Source organism: Cydia pomonella, chromosome 6, assembly GCF_033807575.1.
Source record: "Cydia pomonella isolate Wapato2018A chromosome 6, ilCydPomo1, whole genome shotgun sequence".
NCBI classification, from domain to species: Eukaryota; Metazoa; Arthropoda; class Insecta; order Lepidoptera; family Tortricidae; genus Cydia; species Cydia pomonella.
The window spans coordinates 2,244,186-2,259,382 of record NC_084708.1 but is presented as its reverse complement, the minus strand read 5'-3'; the positions used below and the strand labels follow the sequence as shown (position 1 = coordinate 2,259,382).

Sequence of the window (15,197 nt, the reverse complement as noted above, 5' to 3'; positions counted from 1 at the left end):
ATCTTCGTTGTTCAAATTTAACCTATATTTCCATGAAATAAAGTGCCCATGTCGGTGACTAGTGCAGCGTCGAGCATATGCTAGCGATTGTATGCTATTTGTTTATTTATTGTAAGCAGTTCATATCGTAAAGGGATCATCCATTAATTACATCACACGTTTAGGGGGAGGGAGGCGGTCAAGAAAATGTGACATGTTGTGACAAGGGGGAGGGGGAGTCACAAACTTTGTGACGTCACTTTAACTTCACCAGTATTTATTTAAAAAAAATTATTCGCTGTACAGTTAAATAACGAGTTTTTAAAACGATAATCGTTTTATACGATTCATTTTCTTTCCTAGTGGGTTTTGTGTTATAATTACTAATATTGGTTTTGTCCAAAATAGTTTGATAAAATATTAATAGTAACAAACTCGATTCGCCGATTTTGTTGAAAGAAAAAAATACGAAAAATGTGACGTCACACCAGGGGCGGAGGGGTTTGCCAAATGTGACCAAGTGTGACAAGGAGGGGGGGTCAAAAAACCTAGAAATTCGTGTGATGTAATTAATGGATGACCCTAAAGCCTTTTAACAAGATCTCTGAAGAACAAAGCTTGCCCAAGAGGCCAATGCTATCAAAAAACATGTATAATCTAAAAAAATATACCTATTTTGATTAACACCTTTTTATCGCATTTTTGCAACTTTAACACAACAGTTACGAGTATGTACATAATAAGACTAATTACTTACACGTTTTCGTAATTAATTCTGTATTTATTTTACTTCTGTAAAAAAAAAAATTAAGAGTCGAAACTGAGTTGAAAAGTCACTAAAAATAAAAACCTCTAACGTCACTTCGACTTTTCAAAAATATGCATGTCCCACGCATGTTAGATTTATAAAATATTTAATTAAGTGATCCGATATCGTATAAGCTTTTGCATAACTAAGGAAATTGCTTTATTATAAATCCTACTATTAATATCCCGGAAATCGATATAGCTTAATAAAACAGTATTACTATAATCACCAATTCACGGAGTGGCAATTTGGAGCAAAATGTGAAGGGCCGACATTTCACGACGCCGGCCGAAAGGGCTCCTTTTTGAGGATATCTCAGTCAATATTATTACTTGGTACTGGGCACAGTACTGATTCACCATTAGAGTTGTGCTGTTTTCGAGAACGTTCTCCGTTTTTAGTTTTAAAACGAATACAGGACTTAATCGCGTAAACTTACGTTTATTATATGGCCTGACGTTTCGAACGTGACGTTACGCTAGTGGTCACAGGCAGACTGGCGAGGAATTGTATCAACATCTTGCCGCGCGGGTTTTGCGAACTACCCGCACTTGATCTTCACGTTCGTAACGTCACCTTCGAAACGTCAGGCCATAAAATAAACGTAAGTTTACGCGATTAAGTCCCGTATTCGTTTTAAAACTATGAACGAAAATCGTGTTGGTTTAAATCAATATGTTCTCCGTTTTGTATGGGAAACGTGCTCGAGAATATTCCCTATTGTAAGTAGAGAACGTTGCCGAGAATGGCAGAACTATTCATCATGCACTGCAGTGCGATATTACCGCCGACTGCATTGTTGCTGCAATGGTAAAAATTAGCAACATCCATATTGATATTTTGTTGAATAGAATAGAATCTTTATTGTTGGTGTACAGGTCCACTAGGTACAATAGTTCCATTACACCATGACACCCTACAAGTGTTTGCAATACATTATCGACGACCGGTTTGGCCTAGTGGGTAGTGACCCTGCCTACGAAGCTGATGGTTCCGGGTTCAAATCCTGGTAAGGGCATTTATTCGTGTGATGAGCAGTGATATTTGTTCCTGAGTCATGGGTATTTTCTATGTATTAAAGTATTTATAAATATTTATATATTATATATATCGTTGTCTAGGTACCCTCAACACAAGCCTTATTGAGCTTAATGTGGGACTTAGTCAATTTGTGTAATAATGTCCACTAATATTTATTTATTTATTTATTTAAAACAGTGTTACATAAATCTTTCAATTATTCCTAACATTATTACCATATGTTATAGTTAAAAATACTTATAGTGTTTTAGAATATTAATAATCCTATTAAAAACATTTTTCTGTAAAATGTAGCCAAGACGAGACCATATACGGCTCGCACTATAAAAAACTCTACATGCCCTAACTTCACAAACTCTACTCCTTAGTCAAAATATGTGGCTTGACTGTTTCTCTACCTTACATGGACGTAAGGTGAAAAATGTATTCAATCTTGATTATTTTTTATCAGGGTTCCGTATCCAAGGGTGAAACGGGACCCTATTACTAAGACTCCGCTGTCCGTCCGTCCGTCTGTCACCAGGCTGTATCTCATGAATCGTGAAAGCTAGACAGTTGAAATTTTCACAGATGATGTATTTCTGTTGCCGCTATAACAACAAATACTAAAAAGTACGGAACCCTCGGTGGGCGAGTCCGAATCGCACTTGTCCGGTTTTTATACAATACTTCTTGTAGGAGTAGTACTATGCAATTGAAAATTTTTGTGCTTAATAAGTCCACTATGGACATTATATCACGAGATTTTTGTGTATCAAAATTTTATAAATTTATATAAAAAAAATCGGCTAAGTGCGAGTCGGACTCGCGCATGAAGGGATCCGTACCATTACGCAAAAAACGGCAAAAAATCACGTTTGTTGTATGGGAGCCCCCATAAATATTTATTTTATTATATTTTTTATATTTGTTATTATAGCGGCAACAGAAATATATCATCTGTGAAAATTTCAAGTATTTATTAACTATCACAGTTCATGAGATACAGCTTGGTGACAGACGGACGGACGGACGGACAGCGGAGTCTTAGTAATAGGGTCCCGTTTTACCCCTTGGGTACGGAACCCTAAAAACGACAAAGCGCTTCGAGAAAAGGTAGGTAGTGCCCTTGCCCTTCGCTTTACGCGTTTTGGCGGCAGATACTTTTTTACATTGAAAAACTCTTGCGAAGAATAAAAACTGTGCTCTAATTAGGTAGATTTTATTTAGGTAGGTTTTAAGACTATTGCGATACGAGTGCAAAAAATAGGAAATTCGTAACGAGTGGCGATAAATTTAAACACGACCGAAGGGAGTGTTTTAAACCGACACAAGTTGCGAATAACCTATTCGCACATGTATCGTACAACGTTTTACAGTACATATGACCCTTTAAATTTTCGACATAGTTACATGATGTGCTAATTTACGCACTAGTGCGGAAAAGTAGCACCATATGTACTGTAAAATATTAACCATAATCTCAATATTCAGAGAGGAAAATGGGGACCAAGTGAGTATGGAGAAGCGGCCGTCCCCTTTCTTAACAAATTTTGTGTATGTTTGCCTCAATTATTTCTTTGGGAAGGTAATACTAACTATAAATTCGTGTATTTTAGTCATCACGTGAGGGTTATTACTCACATTGCGGCAGCAATGCAGTCGGCAGTGATGTCGCGCTGCAATACTGCTGCTTTAATGCAGATTGTCAAAAAGGTCATTTGAATGAGAAATTTATACTAAATTTGACATTCATTCCCTTCCCTCCCTCTACATCTTATAAGCAACCGATTCTTTTAAAACTCTCTGCATATGGCTGTGCGTTTTGCCCGGTGAGTGTGCGTGCATTTTAAAACTCTCTGTATATGTCTGTGCGTTGTGCCCGGTGAGTGTGCGTGCATTTTAAAACTCTCTGCATATAGGTCTTCGCACACTATACCAATTCCACACCAACTCAACTCACTTTTGGTTCACCTTAGTGGACGACGAGTGGACGACGCGTAGACCACCCGACAGTTCTAAATTTTAAACATTGTACTATAGGACATACAAGATAAGGCTTTAATTTCAATATTTAATTTTGAGTCGAGTGGCTGTTGAGTTGTAACAATGTGCTAAGACCTTAAGTCTGTGCGTTTTGCCCGGTGAGTGTGCGTGCATTTTAAAACTCTCTGCATATGTCTGTGCGTTGTGCCCGGTGAGTGTGCGTGCACTTTAAAACTCTCTGCATATGTCTGTGCGTTTTGCCCGGTGAGTGTGCGTGCATTTTAAAACTCTCTGCATATGTCTGTGCGTTTTGCCCGGTGAGTGTGCGTGCATTTTAAAACTCTCTGCATATGTCTGTGCGTGTTGCCCGGTGAGTGTGCGTGCATTTTTTGTTATTGTTTAGATAATACGCATTATAATATATGTTTAGCAAAAGTATGAAATCAATCAACGACACGTAATTATCTATTGTAGTAATATATCGTTATACCTATTATATATATCAAACAATAAACTTGTTTACAAATATGTTATCTCCTCTCTCTTCTTTCGAGATCATGAAGGTATAAACCAATTTATTCTAACTTTAACTTCATATTCAACATTTATTCAGCAAATAGGCCACAAGGGCACTTTTACACGTCAACATGGATTTACATACAAGCAAAAAAACATCAATAATTATAAAATACAATCAACTGAAAATATCAATTCAAACTGTATGTATAAAGTCTCGAATTACAAAAAAAGTAAAATAAAAATATCTTGGCGACACTTGTCTATATATGTCTTTGTATTTTACATAGTGGTAGATATTATGTGAGCTGACTTTGGGTGCACGTCAACGTATATGTAACTGATTTCCTTAAGTACCTTTACACGTGTGCACAGATCAAAAATATGTTCTAATATCAAAACTATAATTCCTATTATACAAAGTGTGACCAGCCCAAGATTTTTATAATTTCCCGCCAAAAATTTGTGTAATATTTCGGTAGCCAGACTCTATACATTCAGTATTTTTATCTTATCCAACATTTTGACGTTACTTTATCGACCTTATCCGAATCTATCCGAGAGTATCGATAAATTAGATCGATGAGGATATAATTTTATTATTTTTATCTTATACGACGCATAAGCAAAAATATTGAAATGCTATCGTGTTAGACCTGTTTTAAGCACTAAATGTGTGTACAAAATGCGAGAGTTAGTTTTATAATTATATATAAAACACGATGGGCCATCATACTGGCCCATTAAGATAGGCCAGTGTGTAGAGAGTGTAGTTCTGTCGGATGGCTTATGGCGCGGCGGGATGGCTATAGGATGGCCACAGTGTCGGTTTTTCGTTCGCACATCAAAGATAGTGGGCCCGTGATGGCGCGTACGCATTTACACGTGGCCACGTCCAGCCTGGGACATTGTGTAGAGACTGTAGAGGTGCCATAACCATCGCATGGCCATCTCGCTGGTCCAGCGCTGGGCCATCGTGAAGAGGAGCCATAAAACAAGCTTTTTACTAATTTTCACATGCTAATTTAGATTTCGTTACATGTGTGGGAACGCCAGTTAGAAAGCTGAATATGTCGATAATTAGAAAATACTTGTAGTACGAGATCAAAACCGGACCAGATATTATGTAAATCGTAAATGTAAACCATGTTTCTGCAACTGCGTTGTGTAATTCTCATTTGTATTAATGTTGACAAATATCTTAATCGAAATAAAACCGAAATAAATATAGGTAAATTACCAACTTAATAAATGTTGATGAATATACTTTATTTACAATAACAATATACGTAATGGATATATACAGATGATTACTATAACTAGTTTATATTTAAAATAGGCCCTTGAGGCATTGTACCAAGGATGCTGGCGGCATTTCCTCGTTGTATCGCAATATTGATACGTTGTGCGAGGAAGCCGCCAGCTCTTCGGTCACCATTTACGTCAACCAGACGTTTTGCGATTTCTCCAAAAAACTTGTGCGCGCTGGGACCCCATGGACCTAGAGTTTCAACGCCAAATGATACAAAATGGTACTCTCTACCGAGGCTCTTATATTTATTACGTTTCAAATTTAGAAAAATAATGTAATTGATATGTGATGATAGAGAGCTTTTCAGTCGAGCACCGTGTTTAGGCAACGAAGCTTGCTGAGTTGCCTAAGTAGGGTACGAGATTGAAAATCTTGATTATATCACTATTGTACAGGTACAATACTTTTTCTACTTTATAGATGTTTGGTTGCAAAAATCTACTAAGAACAAATTACATTATTTTCTATGATTTTTTGTATTTGTGTTATTTCAAGCAAAAATGTTCCTTAGAGTGAATGCTGTTTCGGAAGCATTTCAACACTAAACTGAACTTTATAAAAACACTTTAAAAAATTAGCCTATATACGTCCCACTGCTGGGCACAACTACTTAACTACCTAAATTTCAAATCGGCAGTATAAGTAGTTCTCAACATATTTAGGCGATGTGATTAACAGACTCGCACCAGAAGAGTTCATTTTTATAGAGTTATTTAGAGTCTGTTCGGAAAGAGAAGTCGTGGAATGTATGGAGCCCAATACATTCCACGACTCTTCTCTTTCCGAACAGACTCTACCGTACGGAACCCTAAGAGGAATTCCTAGTGGTGATTTTTCCATACAAACGCTCTCGACTGTTTCCTCCCTGGATTTTGAACCTAGAGCAATGATTTTTTGAAATAAGATCAATATCATCAATATCTGTGCCGCTATGTTTTGCTTTTTTGGATTATTTTATTTTGAAGAAACTTACAGCGCCTCAAAAATCGCAAAAACGGCTCAATTGAATTGGCTGTAAAAAAAGGCACAGTATACAAATATGACAAGAAATATCCAAAAAATCAAAACATAGCGGCATAGATTATTTCTTCCTCTTGCAATTTCCAAAATTTCATAATGATTGGTTGCGTTTTGGAGGAGGAAACAGTCGAGAGCGAAACCTCGATTTTTGAGTTTTTTGCGAGTCAATTTTAGTCCGAGCTGCAGTTGTCCTTATCGCACGAATTGGAGGCGGAGACAGTTTATAAATATACGTACACGGAAGGAATAGTGATGGGCATAACATCCTTTTTAGGGATTGCAGAACCGGTACTGTTTTAAAGAACCGGGATTTTCGGTACTGGTGGAAATAGGAACAGGGATTTCCCGGTACTTTCGGAACTGGTCTAATTATTTCATTATTTTAAATAAAACGACAGCATTTTGCGAATTTAATAATCAATTAATCACAATTTCTTTTACTACGTATAATCACAATAATTAAGGCAATTTTTTTTAGAAATACTTATAGTATTTTACATTGCTCACACTTGTGCGTCACAAGTAAAAGATAACTACTTTGATGTTTGCCACTAGATAGCAAAAATGAAATTACATTAACGAGGGGATTTATATATAAGTATCGCAGTCGTATTGTATAATCCACCGTATTACAATACGGCTAGCCGATATCAAAATAAGGGCCATTTTGAAATGCGGCGGTTCAACGATTAAGGTAGGTATGTTAGGTAAATACCGGATGCGGGTGAAGAACGTAGGACATTCATGTCTCCCTAATTTGGCTTTATTTTTTTAATGTTGGCAACATTGTGTAAGATGCCATTTCATTGCGCCTCGACTGCCATTTCTTTTTCGATATTTTTTATATAACTATCCAATCAAAACAGACCTAGGACTGCTGCAGACCGATATCCGATCTTGACCTTTCCAGGTAAAGATCCGAGAGAAACAACCCGATCTTTACCTATTTAAAAAACAGCAGTGATTGTCAAACTTTAAATTTTCTTCAATTTACCTACTGACCTACTTAATTATCACATATATTGTTTTCTTGATCACACTTTCGTACCATTATTTTTATCCAGTACCACTACCAACGCGACGGTAAATCAAAAGGAAGAGATTTTGGGAGTCTATTTTGTATGTATGTATATTGTATGTGTATGTACACCTACTTACGGACAATGTCATTTTTTCAACTTCCGCAATTCAAAGGTAGCCTGGAAGAGATCGCTTTTTAGCGATAAGACCGCATGTTGTTTACCTGTGCTTATGTTTCTGTTTTCTTTTATTGAGGTGTGCAATAAAGATTATTTATATTGTATAGGGATGATGAAACATGTTGAATTTTATAACAAAATCGAGTAAAATAGATAGCAAATGAGCAATTTTTTTGCAATAAAGTACCTACACATACAGATGCATATGTATATGTGCACGCATACATACATAGCTAGTTTCGGATACAAAATAGAGATAGGGCTTCGAAATTAGTTTCCTTAAAATGCTTCAAGAGGGCTCCCTTTTCCTATATATTTACTTTACTCTTTACATACGATTCTTACATTTTATAAAAAAAATGGTTGTATATCAACTATATATATAATTTCAAAATTATACAAACAAAATCGCAATTTTACTTATTTTCCATACTTCAAGATGGGCTCTCAATGACCTTGACCTTTTTAAAGAACTACTTAGTCTTTTTGATTTCTAAGTTTGATTCTTATTTTTTTGGCGACCTTCATTAAAAATGACTGGGCACGATTATTTTTTTATTTCGATTTTTGTCCCTCCTACTTAAGCACGCAATATCTTCCAGTACATTCCTTTCAATAAACAATACATTTACACTTTCACTAAACCTGTACAGTTCACGAGATCTTAAATTGTCAAAACTTCGAAACCTATCTATTATTTTAGTCGTTTTTCTTATTTTATTACTTCGGGTAAACCTTACAATAAGAGGTTTCTTAGCACATTGTTTACATATCAAATTGCCTTATATTATTAGGTATCAAAGTTGGAGAGCCACAATTTCCTTCTGACATAGGTATCAAAGTTTGAGAGCCACAATTTTACCAATTTTTGTATCAGGGTTAAGATCGGATTCAAAAATACGAAATAAAAACAACACTTAAGTTTTATAATTATTGGTGGCTGCAATTTATATACATTCGAGAAGGGTAGAAACCGGACCTATTTCTTTGTGATATCTTATTCTCTTTCCATTAGAAGCAACTTTTTTTCACCATCCGATGTTCTCCCTTGATGGCAAAACACTCGTTACCCTAAAAAAAGTATGTCTCATCTTTACACAGGTACAAAACTGAAACCGTTCTATATTGAAGATTACCAAAATTCAGGCCGAATCTACGGTTATCATTTAACGATTTGCTGCGTACTTCAAGAATCTGTCATGTGCTGAGATCTTGAATAAACGTTTTTTCACGAGTTCTCTCAATTGGTCCCAAAATTGTCCGGCATTACCCCAACATACTTTACTCAGATTGTCATTGCGATAGGTTCTTCAATAAGGCGACCCAAGTTTAGCCCCATCGTACTACAAATTAAATAGATTGTAGTTTAACCATATATTTATACCTACTTACAAAATTTCACAACACACCATGATAACACCCAACTTACTGTCACGGATAGGTACAGTCAAGTGTAAAAATATGGGTGTACACATCTTACTCAAAAATATGTCTCATAGCATCTTATACCAGTGTAATAAGAGCGTAGTACCATATTTATGAGAAGATTCTTTCGATACATATTTTTGCACTTGACTGTACGACGACGACCGAAGCAGGGACATCATTCTTTTTTGCAGTTTTTACCTATATGGTAATTAATAGATACAGTATAATATAAAAATGAAAAACAATATTATGTGATCAAAATATGAGATCTGTGATATGAGACCAAAAACAACTTGCTTCGGGCAGCGCAGGATGAATTCCGTCCGGCTCGCGGGCGACGTCGACATGTCGACGCAACGGCGCGCAATGAGCGAGCGCTCGAGTCTCGCGTCTGTGTGTGCGCACTCACACTTAGATAGCTCCCGCTCCCGCCCACCGCAGCGCGACAGAAACATAGCTTCAAAAATTCGAGATTTGAAAAGTTGCTCAGGAATTGCTCCTAAAAATTATGATGATGCCAACAAAAAAAGTATTCAAGACATTTGCTAACTATCTTGAAAACTAACAACCAAACCAAGTAAACCAATTGAAATACAATATAAAATAAACAAACAAAAACGTATCATGAATAAGTAACTGATTCAATAAAATAAGTCTATCGAAACAAAAAACTACACAAAAAAACTTAATAACATTAAAATATCACATTCCAATAACAGTAAATCGACTATTAAAATTTCACGATTCGATGCACTCGACTAGACACATAATACATTGAACCGTCTTTATTGTATCTATACGCATTAAATAGTACAAAACCAGCAATGTATAACGGACATTGTAGTTTTTCATCGGTTGACCCGCATTCAAGGATGCGCAGTGACCTCCCTAATCGGCTAGATCAACAAAAAGAAGGTTATGTAATGGATTATGCGCTTGAGTGGACAGTTCGCTGCAGCTGGATTGGATAATGAACTTGTTTTGTTGTTTTACTTTTTTTTCTGGTATTTTGATACAGTTTAATCGGGTTTAATTGAAATGTTTTAATGGCCCAAGAAAGTACATTTACATATAATGATAAGTAATAGTTATTTATTGTACATATGGTGCTACTTTATAGCAATAGTGCGAAAATTAGCATATTACGTTACTGTGTTGAACATTTAAGAGGAATTCCTAGTTGCGATTTTTCCATACAAACGCTCTCGACTGATTCCTCCCTGGATTTTTAACCTAGAGCAGTGATTTTTTCAAATAAGATCAATATCATCAATATCTGTGCCGCTATGTTTTGCTTTTTTGGATTATTTTATTTTGAAGAAAGATACAGCGCCTCGAAAATCGCAAAAACGGCTAAATTGAATTGGCTGTAAAAAAAGGCACAGTATACAAATATGACAAAAAATATCCAAAAAATCAAAACATAGCGGCATAGATTATTTCTTCCTCTTGCAATTTCCAAAATTTCATAATGATTAGTTGCGTTTTGGAGGAGGAAACAGTCGAGAGCGAAACCTCGATTTTTGAGTTTTTTGAGAGTGAATTTCGGTCCGAGCTGCAGTTGTCCTTATCGCACGAATTGGAGGCGGAGACAGTTTCTAAATATACGTACACAGAAGGAATAGTGATGGGCATAACATCCTTATTAGGGATTGCACCGGTACTGTTTTAAAGAACTGGGATTTCCCGGTACTTTCGGAACTGGTCTAATTATTTCATTATTTTAAATAAAACGACAGCATTTTGCGATTTGACCACCTTTCGTATTATAATTTAATAATCACATTTTCTTTTATTACGTAGTAGGCAATTTTTTTTAGAAATATAAGTAGTATTTTACATTGCTCACACTTGTGCGTCACAAGTAAAAGATAACTACTTTGATGTTTGCCACAGATAGCAAATTTAATGAAATTACATTGACGAGGGGATTTATATATAAGTATCGTAGTCGTATTGTATAATCCGCCGTATTACATTACGGCTAGCCGATATCAAAATAAGGGCCATTTTGAAATGCGGCGGTTCAACGATTAAGGTATGTTGGGTAAATACCGGATGCGGGTGAAGAACGTAGGACATTCATTTCCCCCTAATTTGGCTTTATTTTTTAATGTTGACAACATTGTGTAAGACGCCATTTCATTGCGCCTCGACTGTCAGTGTCCCCGCGTCGCTCAGGGAGTCGGGCTTGTGCTATGTGCAATCACAGAGAGCAAGGTAAATTTCGCGAATTCTTCCTTCTATCCGATCTTCGCTCTGTAATTTATTTTGCGTATTGTGATGAAACTGTGTTTGTTTTTGTAATTGTGTTAACAGACCTAGCACTGCTGTAGACCGATATCCGATCTTGACCCTTCCAGGTAAAGATCGGACCAGAAACAATCAGATGTTTACCTATTTAAAAAACAGCAGTGATTATCAAACTTTAAATTTTCTTCAATTTACCTACTTACCTTAATTATCACATTTATTGTTTTCTTGATCACACTTTCGTACCATTATTTTTATCCAGTACCACTACCAGCGCGACGATTACTGACAATGTAATTTTTTTAATTTTCGCAACCCAAAGGTTGCCTTTTAGCGATAAGACCGCATGTTGTTTACCTGTGCTTATGTGTATATTTTCTTTTATTGAGGTGTGCAATAAAGAGTATTTATATTGTATAGGGATGATGATACATGTTGAAATTTATAACAAAATCGAGTAAAATAGATAGCAAATGAGCAATTTTTCGCAATAAAGTACCTACACATACGGATGCATATGTAGATGTGCACGCATACATACATTGCTAGTTTCGGATATAAAATAGAGATAGGGCTTCGAAATTAGTTTCCTTAAAATGCTTCAAGAGGGCTCTCTTTTCCTATATATTTAATTATTTACTTTACTCTTTACATACGATCCTTACATTTTATCAAAAAAAAAAGATTGTATATCAACTATATATTGCAAAATTAAACCAACAAAATCGCAATTTTAATTATTTTCCATACTTCAAGATGGGCTCTCAGTGACCTTGACCTTTTTAAAGAACTACTTAGTCTTTTTGATTTCTAAGTTTGATTCTTATTTTTTTGGCGACCTTCATTAAAAATGACTGGGCACGATTATTTTTTATTTTGATTTTTGTCCCTCCTACTTAAGTACTTAATATCTTCCAGTACATTCCATTCAATAAACAATACATTTACACTTTCCCTAAACCTGTACAGTTCACGAAATCTTAAATTGTCAAAACTTCGCAACGTATCTATTATTTTAGTGGTTTTTTTTCTATTACTTCGGGTAAACCTTACAATAAGTAGTTTCTTAGCACATTGTTTACTTATCAAATTGCCTTATGACATAGGTATCAAAGTTTGAGAGCCACAATTTTACCAATTTTTGTATCAGGGTTAAGATCGGATACAAAAGGGTAGACACCGGACCTATTTCTTTGTGATACCTTATTCTCTTTCCATTAGAAGTAACTTTTTTTCACCATCCAATGTTCTCCCTTGATGGCAAAACACTCGTTACCCTAAAAAAAAGTATGTCTTTACACAGGTACAAAACTAAAACCGTTCTATATTGAAGATTACCAAAATTCAGGCCGAATCTACGGTTATTATTTAACGATTCGCTACGTACTTCAAGAATCTTTCACGTGTTGAGATCTCGAAAAAACATTTTTTCACGAGTTCTCTCAATTGGTCCCAAAATTGTCCGGCATTATCCCAACATACTTTACCCAGATTGTCATTGCGATACGTTCTTCAATAAGGCGGCCCAAGTTTAGCCCCATCGTACTACAAGTTAAATAGATTGTAGTTTAACCATAGGTATATTTATACCTACTTACAAAATTTCACAACACACCATGATCACTCCCAACTTACTGATACGGATAGGTACAGTCCAGTGTAAAAATATGGGTGTACACATCTTACTCAAAAATATGTCCCATAGCATCTTATTCCAGTGTAATAAGAGCGTAGTACCATATTTATGAGACGATTCTTTCGATACATATTTTTGCACTTGACTGTACAACGACAACCGAAGCTGAGACATCATTATTTTTTGCAGTTTTCACCTATATGGTAATTAATATCAATCAATCATTTAAGTATTATTTCGTCATTATAGGTGTAAAATACATTTAGTACAGGTGATAGGGTGTTTGGTATTAGGGTGTAATAGATACAGTATAATATAAAAATGAAAAACAATATTACGTGGTAACAACAAAAACAACTTGCGTCGGGCAGCGCAGAATAAATTCCGTCTGGCTCGCGGGCGATGTCGACGGAACGGCGCGCAATGAGCGAGCGCACGAGTCTCGCGTCTGTGTGTGCGCACTCACACTTATTAGCTCCGGCTCCCGCCCACCGCAGCGCGACAGAAACATAGCTTCAAAAATTCGAGATTTGAAAAGTTGCTCAGCTAGGAATTGCTCTTAAAGGGCCATATGTACTGTAAAACGTTGTACGATACATGTGCGAATAGGTAATTCGCAACTCGTGTCGATTTAAAACACTCCCTTCGGTCGTCTTTTAATTTATGGCCACTCGTTTCGAATTTCCTATTTTTCGCAGGAAACAGGGAATTCGCTCATTCCTGCACGCGTGCGGAAAAGTAGCACCATATGTACTGTAAAATAACTTAAACGCAAAAATGACGTATGCTGTATGTTGTTGTTGTTCGATAAAATTTCCTATGTGGGGGTTTTCGGGGGCGAAAAAACGATCTAGCTAGGTCTTATCTCGCATTTTTTATAAGTTTTCCGAGAAATGCTGTCTCCCTGATATTAGGATATTTATAACAGTTGTTAAAAAAAAATGATATAGTAGTTTTTGTGTAGTGGTTTGGTATATTTTTTGAGTTTTTCTTAGTATACTTATTGAAATCAATAAAATTTTCTAAAATTAGCCTGATTATGTGAGTTTTAACAATGTGCAAAAAAAAAAAAAATCAGCCACAAACTAAAATTATGTAGTCAATACAATTTACGAATACGAACCTACATATACGAATACCATAAGTTTGAATACAACTCAATTGCAACACATTACCCACATTTACGCATATTTACACACCAATAAGGTATTGTATCATGCACCATAGACCCACAAAACACTTATACCGGGAAACAAAGCTGCTACAGCTACCTGTCCATTTCATAACTACACATTATGCAGTTATGACTACCTTGTGAACCAATCGTACAATGGTAACAGGGGCCCATTTCTCGAAATGTATTGGACTAATAATATTAGTGTGTTGTCATGGTAACCCAGACAACTTGAAAGTTCGTGGGCTAATAATATTAGTCTAATAGCGTTGTAGAAATGGGCCCCTGGACACTAACTTGTACATTCAGCGGCAGAAACAGTCTTTTTCATGTCACATTTAGACGACCTGTCTGGCCTAGGTAGCAAGACTCGGAAACCGGTTAAATTTCCAAACCGTTATGTACTCGGTTTAATTTAATTTCGGTTTCGCCTGAAAACCGGTTTTTTATGAGAACGGTTCTTGTATAATTAACCGGTTTAGAGCAATGAATGAATGAATGAAATTAAATTAAACCAGAAAATTATTTCCATATACACTTAAACATACAATTACATTACATAATAAAATAAAATACAATTCAATAACATCATAAAATTAATATAATATATTATATTAAACTAAAATTTAAGGACCTGCGTCCCGGGTCACCCCAATCCCGTCACGATGGGCTTGTGGTAGCCCCTCCAGCGCTCGTGCAGCGGGCTGGCGTCCCATTCTCTAACCGCTGACAGTAGCGTGTTGGAGGAGGCGTAGATTGCCTTTCTGGCGGTGGCGCTCCTCGCGCGCAACAGCGCGTCCCAGCCCGAAAACCACCAATAAAAACCGATTTCTTCGTATGTCGGTGTATGAATATTTACGTGGCAC

The 15,197-nt window shown here is 36.1% G+C and overlaps 1 protein-coding gene across 3 annotated transcripts in view; it reads left to right on the top strand.

Moving 5' to 3' along the window:
- Positions 1-15,197, top strand: part of LOC133518612 (uncharacterized) — a 254,454-nt gene that overhangs the window by 63,156 nt on the left and 176,101 nt on the right. The gene's annotated exons all lie outside the window — the stretch shown is intronic.